Raw genomic sequence first — 9,017 nt, 5'->3', positions numbered from 1 at the left:
GGCAAATTTGCATTGAAAACAGGGAACAATTTCAAAAGGTGACAAATAATACAACCTGTAGCCATATGTGATGATAGATAAACGAATACATTTTAAACGATATCTAGACCACTCGCATTTTGTTTATCTAGGCGTATCTTTGTCCCTGTCTGCATTTTTGTACAGCTTTGTCATCCAACAGTCTGTGTCAGAGTGCAGTAGTTTCTATGATTGTTTATGAGTGTGTCGTGATTGTGTGCGCATTCCTGCAATCTCCCACTGTGTCTCATAATTGGATTGCTGACGTGGATGTGAAACGTTTTTCTAGGAATTTGAGATGAACACAATGCACTTATTTAAGAATGTCGCTGTTCATAACTGAGGTCCCACTTTTGACGAAAAACAGTCGACAGAACACACTAGTATAATACACACACAAAAACCTTAAAACCATGATAGTCAAATTTACGTGGGGTGATAGGAGTGCATACATATGCGCAAAGTAAAGACTGTGAATATTTATGTTGGTCACAGTCTTTTTCGAATTTATTGGTAACCAATAAATTACATCATTAGGTCATTGTCATATAATATCTGAATTCCAGATGAAAGTCCTACAAATGTCTATCTATTAATCAAATTATTTTAGTAGTTGGACTATAGAAAACTCAATGTGAACAAATAACATTCAAAAAAATCCACAAGAGTGAAAACTGCAACCTTTTAAACAAAATCAATGTCATAATCTAGTAAAATACATACATACATGAATTATTCACATTCTCTATTGAGGGTCACTACTGTCTTTCATTTCCGTTTACAAAAAATCACCACAAACATGACGAACAGCTAGACAAACTAGTTGGCCGACTAATTAAAATTGATGTTTTATTTTAATGGCTAGTCACTGCATAGTGCCAGACTCACTTCCTCTGAGGACTATTCGTGTTATAATTTACAAGTGACGGAGTTGGCTGTTTTCGTTATTCAATTAACTTATATGAATTCATTGCATTCATCGCACTGTAAACATCTGATAATGGAAAAATCTGGGAAAAACACTCTGAGAGAAAACTAAATGTGTACAGGAATATTGGAAGCAAGACTGGACACATATCATATTACAATAGAAGTCAGTTAACTTGGAAGAGAACATCGTCGTGCGCGACAAAATCTTACATTGCTACATTTTAAAGTCTGCCCCAATAAAAATTTAACTAGCATTGTCACATATTCGATTTTCTACTTCCATAACATTCTTAAAGAACATTGCTACATTGTATCATCTGCTTCCGATAAAAGAAATAAATATAGCTACATCGATAAAAATCTTACTATACATAGCAACATTGTATCATCTGGGTCGACAACAATGTAATTACCATTGCTACATTTTATTGTGTTTCCAGACAAAATGCATAATAATTGTCAGATTTTAATCCCTTTAAGGCCATAGATCACAAGCCAGTTCACCAATCTAATAATATTGGTAAGAGATTTGTCTCACCAGATAATTAAGTATAGCACTGCTAGTAAGAGTTTTGTCTAGCCAGACGATGAATGCTCAGTGTTAGGAAGATTTGTGTCGACTATGAGCCTGATGACGATCTGTATCAGGTTAAGTGGCCTTTATTACAAATCATGAAAATATACAGAATTCCACATTACAGTTTACCCATATGCACTACAAATTTCGTTACGTGTAGAATTTTTTTCCCTATAGCGAAGCACGTCGACATAACTCTTGCCCTGAGATAAGCTGTTGTTGTTGCATCTAAACTTTATTTTAACACCGCTTGAAATTTCGCTTGAATTGATGCAATAGCTTGGTTAAATGGTCGTATATTTATAAAGGAAAACTGGTTAAATGGATTTTTCATGTTTGTTGGCATAATACTAGTCATCCACAATAAGTAGATTACAGTAATGTACATGATGTAATGTCCTTGTGGATTGAAATACTGAGACGTATAACACGAAAACCCTATCACAGATGTATCTCTAGTTTGACAAGTTGTGTTGCTTTGCACCAGATTTATCCACGGGTTCATGAATGCCTGGATAAAAGCAATGGGTGAACCATGTACCAAATGTGAACACATTGAGTTGTTCAATGTCACGTGTTGACCTCAGACATAGGGTCACAGAGACCTTGTCAACTGCAATTACAGCGGACCCCTCTTGTGCGAAATAAAGCCGCCGAAATTGAAAAACATGGTGGCACACTTGCAGAAAATTTAATCTTCACTAATAGTTATTTATAAAAGTTTTATAATAACAAGATATTTCACTTAATTGTAGTTAAAAGCCCCAGTATCTGTAAGCTGGGACTATATTTTAACTTTTCTGTTCTTATTTTCGACTTATTTATCATCTTTCTTATTGGTTCAACAAAGCTCGAATCGTATCAATAGCCTATGACTTGCAATCTGTTTACGAATGAGCAAGTGGTACAGAACGCTTTACTTTCACTGTTTACACAGGGATGTGTACAAACTACCGTCAAACATGAATAGACAGACAATTCAGATCAGTTAAAATATTTTAAAATGATCGAGCCTTTTCTAGGAAAAACGTTGTGTTGCCTTTCAGATAATACAAAAATAACAAGAAGCACCTATGGCGGTTCACAACTGTGATGTAGTCAAAGTCCCCGTGAAAGAGTGCTTTTGTGCCCAATCATTGAATCTAAGCATAACAACATCATATGCAGCTAGCTCTGAGGTGATGGCTGGTGATGGTCATGGATATGTTTAGACAACACCGTTTCCTGTACGTCAGCCAGTAGGAATTCCTGACACAAAAATGAACCTTGGGCAAAACCTGGCATGGCGCATCTGACAGTCAGCTAGCCACGACATCAAATGTCCCTCATGTACACGGATTTTTGTTCCGCAATGTGATCACGTATGGTTAGTCGGCTGTTATGTCCGACCATCTGTTGATATCAAAACAACGAATTCTTTACGGCTGATGTGCTCTGCAGGAGCTAACAAAGGCTGGGTGAAATCATTTTACGAATGCCTACATACACATACAATACAGTACTACATGCCAACATACCGGCAACATGAAACATGTTCTGGTATTAAAGCCAGTTCCGTCAAATTGAAAAGAGATACTCTTTATATTTGTGAATATTTGTAATATCTGAATCGAAATTGGCTAACTAAGATACTTCGAATAGACATATTTCTGGTAAAATTGTCATGGTAATTAGTCCGCGAAAACACACACATTCTTGCTCAGGAAGTAGCTTTTAGAGCGTTTAAATGTACAAACATAGCAAATACAGAAAATTTCTCTTTTTGGTCATGTTTTCATTAATCATTGTCGGAGATATATATATACTCCAGACTAGTACATGTACTCGAGTGGTCTTGTCTACTGCGCGAATGTATGCACGCCATTAAAATGACTACCTTAATTGTCCTGAACACGTCACTCGTTCTCCCTTGAGAATTACAGATTCGATGATGAGGCCCTTCCAAATCGCTGTCTTTTGCCTAATAATAAAATAAAATCTCTGGTACATTTATCACGTGACATTGTGTTTTATAGGTAAAAAAACTCACAGAAAATGAGCTGTTTACACATACTCACACATGAAGTAGAATTTCATAAACAAGCATGTGTAAAATTTCACAGGCAAGTTACAACAATGTTAACAATACAAACAAGAAATAGCAATTTGTCAACTAACACCCAAACACTAGAGGGGAACAAATATAGCACGTAAAGAAAGAGGAAAGCAGCCTCATTCATTCAAATAGAGTAGTCACTGAGATAAAATCTAACAACTAACTGATGATCGTAACTACTTAAAGTCCACGTTTAACTTATTGGCGTGAAAAAATACAAACCCTGTGGATTTATATTGATAATTTGAGTGAATCAAATGCAGAAAGGTGTGTTTATGTGTTTGGTTGCCATAACTGAACGTCCAGACGATAATTATTTAGCATTGTCAGTTCATATAATGATTCACTATCAATTTCCATTTGACAAGACTATTTGTAGCTTATTCAACTATTTGTATCGCTAGTATTGTAGCCGTTGTGTTATCATTATCTAGTTTTCAGTTAAGTAGCATCATCGACGAGGTACCTGTGTGTGTGTGTGTGTGTGTGTGTGTGTGTGTCTGTCTGTCTGTCTGTCTGTCTGTCTGTCTGTCTGTCTGTATGTCTGTCTGTATGTATGTATGTATGTATGTATGTATGTATTCATTTCAATTCAATTAAGGTTTATTTGCATAAACTAGGCCACTGGCCTTTCGTTACATTTCACAGCCTCATAAGCTTCATAGGTTCAAAGGTTACCTTACAAAAAAAAGATATTTCATAAATAAGATCACTGTACACATCGGTAGCAATACAAAACAAAAAATTTATATTTCTCTATTATTTTGTCTTTTCTTCAAGCTTTTGAAAATAAATTTAGCCAGTCCAATGGTTTCATATCTGTCTTTTGTCTGCATAAGTTTAATAAAAGTGTAATAGGTTCTGTTTTCTAAATGGTGGGGCAAAATATACTTGGTTCGTAATTCCTCAGAGAAGGGGCATGTCAAAATAAAATGGAATTCATTGAGTACCAGAAATATGTATGTATGTATGTATGTATGTATGTATGTATGTATGTATGTATGTGTGTGTGTGTGTGTCTGTCCGTGTCTCTGTCTGTCTGAGTGAGTGAGTGAGTGAGTGAGTGAGTGAGTGAGTGAGTAAGTGAGTGAGTGAGTGAGAGTAAGTATGTGCGCGTATGTCTGTTCAAGTATGCCTTACTGATTTAATTCTGAAAAAATCGATTTCTGGTACTCAATTTGGGTAAATGTGCTTATTCCCAACTGACATAACTCATTTACTGTAGTTTTTCCATTACAACACTTTCCATTGATCCGGTATAAATCCTTGCACCCGGCACTACCATAAAATCCTATAGCGAAAACTTAACATTCAATCACATGCCATTTGGATACTCGAACTGTAGCTGAATACACATTCTAATAAAATTCGCAATGTACAAATGTATCTCTACTGATTTCAATGTAACGTCTAATTTACTACTATGATCAATGTACAATTAAAAAAAAGATAAAACATTTGTAAGTCAGCTATATCACGTTTTATAATATAATATTTTCAGTAAAGGATCATTTAAGACATTAAAACTGCAAAAAAAAAAAACCACCAGAAAACACGGCGGTATTATATTCAATACTTATTAGGAAAGTTTGAACAGCGCACATATTATTGTCTAACGAAGTAGTTTACCCCGTCAGTTGATCAGCAGCGATAGACAGCTTTTGTTTGATGTTACCTTGGTAACATACACGTTGATTGTCTTCGATAAACAAGTTGTCAAAAGGAAGAAGCAAAGAGACAAAAGTTCTATTACAGTACACGTGGGCTACATTACTAACAGGTTTAAACATCTGGCCGTAGTCAAAATTCTTGTGAAATGTAACTCGGCTAGTTACCCTCCTCGTCGCCATTAAATGTTCCATGTACAACTGACATATTGCATACATATGTGTCTTTCCATTGCTTGATCATTACAGTTGTGTCAACCAGTAGTGATTATTGTAGATACCCCTTCCCTTGGGTTTCTCAAGAAATGACCACAGCGATTAAAATGGTTTTATTTCATTTCAAAAGGTACATTACATTGGAACTTAGATGATTGAATTGTTCAAGTAGCCAAGTTATAAACAATGGACGAAATATCTACTTTACACCCCCTCAAAGAAATGAGACATGAAAAGTCCCTCTATGATATACTCAGGCGCTGTTCAAACGCGTGACATATTACAATCATACATGTAATTACAGGAGCATACAGTGCCCTGAAAATACAATTCACTTGACCAAGGTTGAAACCAGTGTAGGATCATCGAGAGTACAAACAAACCAGATTAAAACATGTAATCGAATAAACTCTACTTTTTGCTGAGCTTTGACCTCGAAAGTGTGCACAGAAAGTGATCGCCTGTACCCCTTGGTGGTGAACCAACGTAAAAACGATTGCAGACCTGACCTCTACTTGTAATAGGTTATGTTTGGAGATGGTCGAAGCAGCATGAATGAGGGGTGAGGTCGAGATTTATTGAGGATGTCGAGTACTCACACAGTCTGTAGTTCATGTTTGATGTTATACTTTAAATAGATTTATGAAAACTTTACGACTGAATAAAAATGATAAAAACAGATGTCTATGAATTATCCTAGAAAGCCATCTGCTGTTTGTCAAATGGATTATATATGTACGTTTCTTTAGTAATCAGTCATTGAAAACCAAGTTTTGTCTGAAGACTTAAAAGGGGAAAGAATTTAACCCATTCTTCTACAATATTATTTTTCTTCACTGTCCTCGCCTGTTTCATGATCATTTGCTTTTCTTGTCTGAAGGAAAATCATGTCATAATTTGCAATACTAAAACGAATTGTGACACTCTGCTGTTCTCTAGGTATAATTCACATTTTACACCACACACAATCTAAATGAACTCGTTCGAACTAAATTTGAATAAAAAATATGGTATTTATAACCTGCCCGTTCTATTTCACGACAATGCGCGGCTACGTCATTAATTCTGCGCTGCTCGAAATATGACACAATATATTCAAAATTGACATATTTCCAGCTAATTTTTCTTCATTCTCGTCGGCATTATTCGTGGCTTAAGGAATTTATTGTGACGGCAAGGCCCCTTAGGTTACTTGGGAAATGTTCAGATATCTCAAAGGAAGAAAACATGGCTCGGAAACCCTAGTTATGTTGTGAAAATGTAACCTGTCAATCTAACCTAATTGGTGACGTCATTGGTGAAATTAAAACTAAATGTCAAACAACTGACAGTTTATACTTGATAGTGCAGGTCTTCATAGAGTTCATTGGGCATTGTAGTTTCACGGCATCAGTTCACACACAAACACAATCTTTAAAGTGAAGGAAGCCATAAAGTTTCTGATGTATCCGAATTCGATACCTACAGACATAATTAATTATCCAGAATGTATGTAGTTATCGAAGAAAGTACGAGAAAATGACGTGTAAAAAATAAAAAAATAATTTGAATGTTATTGTTCTTTAATTGTTAATTTAATAGAAGTTCACAATGTGGACATGTAATTAATAATCACCGCATTTAGATAAAAGGAAATGACTAATCCGACAAGTATGACTCAGATTATCTAAGACACGATATTTGAATGGTGACAAGTAAATATCTAATTGGTCAAGTCCTTGATACAACTAACAATTAGCAGTACCATGACTAGTCATCACTTCATTAACATTGACAGTCACTAAAATCACGTCACGTGACAAAGTCACTATATTAAGTTCACAACTATTTACACAGACATCACTTTACATGTTTATTATATACTTGGTATTTAGAAAAGATTGTATATTAATAGATCGGGTCTTTTAGCAAACACACGAAAGTCATGGTATTTCTCCCACCTGTGTTTTCACCACGATAGTTAACTTTAGCAACATATCATGTTGTCGATGCAGATACTAAGGTGCTATTTATATCCCGTATGAACTACTATTATATCACAATGTGAAAAACGTGTCATTCTCGCTTACAATTTACAGTCGGAACCTTTAAAAAGAACTTTGTTGTTAATCGTTGGTTGAAATGTAACATGTATACGCTTTAAACTCAATGCATATGACAATGATTAGTGCAAACTCATTGTCTACACGATTTGTAACTGTCATTGTATGATAAACAGCCTAAACAAATTGTAGTAGTTATTTTATATCATATTTCTGAAGTGACTGGTGTATATATTTTTCAGGTATGTTTTTTTAAATCTTAATATTAAATAATTCATTGAACTTTAATTTTCGTTAGTGACTGTGTATTTTTTTGTAATCTGTGCTATCTAATTAAAATGTTTTTTCTTTCGATAGTTTTCAGTGGCCAATATCACTTTATGAAAATAAACGGTACATATTGGAAATCTTTAGAAGAATCGCAATAAATTTACCATGCTGTAAATAAGAAGAGTACCGTTCAGTTTGACTCTACCGTACAACGCAGATTTTCCCCGGGTGTTCCGGTTTCTTCCTGCACTAACACTGGACCAAAGGAGCCTATAAATGGGACTAACTCCCGTTGGTCATCCGATAAATAAGTGAATAAATAAATTTGCGTGTACATGGGCAAATCTCCGATGTCTGGTCGGTCATTGGTGTTACATCAATTCATTGAAATAACACTTGGTTCAGATACCCTTCGGATGATTGAAGTGTTTTACAACGATGAGTAAAGATTTTCAACAATAAGATCGAATCTAAACACTCGATGGACAAAACAGATGTTGATTAATTGCACACTTTAATCTAAGGGGATACGCTTAATTGCGAAAATGTATATAAAGAATGGTGTTTTCATGATCAATCTATTTCCCAATAATCTCTTTATAAAATGATGTAACACTTATCCTAGATGCAACGTCACTATTTGGAGTACGTCTCACATGAATTATTTCACAATGGCATATTAAAATAAGATACATGTAATGTGAGAGCATGAGGCTCCCCTACTTTAAACCTTCAGATTTCTATCTAAATTCATATTCTACTTTCATCTAAAAGAGTGAAAATTGAATATACTAATTATTTGAACATTTCAGTAAAGGGTTTCTTAAGGACGTTCAAAAAGCTCTGTTTCTGAGCAGAAATTTATATAATTTGCTGAATACTCCCCCTCCCCCAAACAAAAAAAAAGAACTCTGACGTTAAGTAAACGAAGTCTGACGTTATGCAAATGAAATATAATGTTGTGCAAATGACTCTTCATGCAAACGACTCTGGCGTTATGCAAATGTATGGCTTATGCCAATGAACTCTAGTGTTATGCAAATATCTCTGGCATTATGCAATCGAACTCTGGTTCATGCATATAAGCCAATTTCAAAATGGTGATCGGAACTTGTGCCAGGTAAGACCGTACATAGTGATTGTGACACCACGGATAAACTTGTTAATAAAACAAACAAACAAACAAACAAACAAACAAACAA

The sequence above is a fragment of the Glandiceps talaboti genome, chromosome 3, assembly GCF_964340395.1.
Source record: "Glandiceps talaboti chromosome 3, keGlaTala1.1, whole genome shotgun sequence".
NCBI lineage: Eukaryota > Metazoa > Hemichordata > Enteropneusta > Spengelidae > Glandiceps > Glandiceps talaboti.
Note: the sequence above shows the minus strand (reverse complement) of the source record.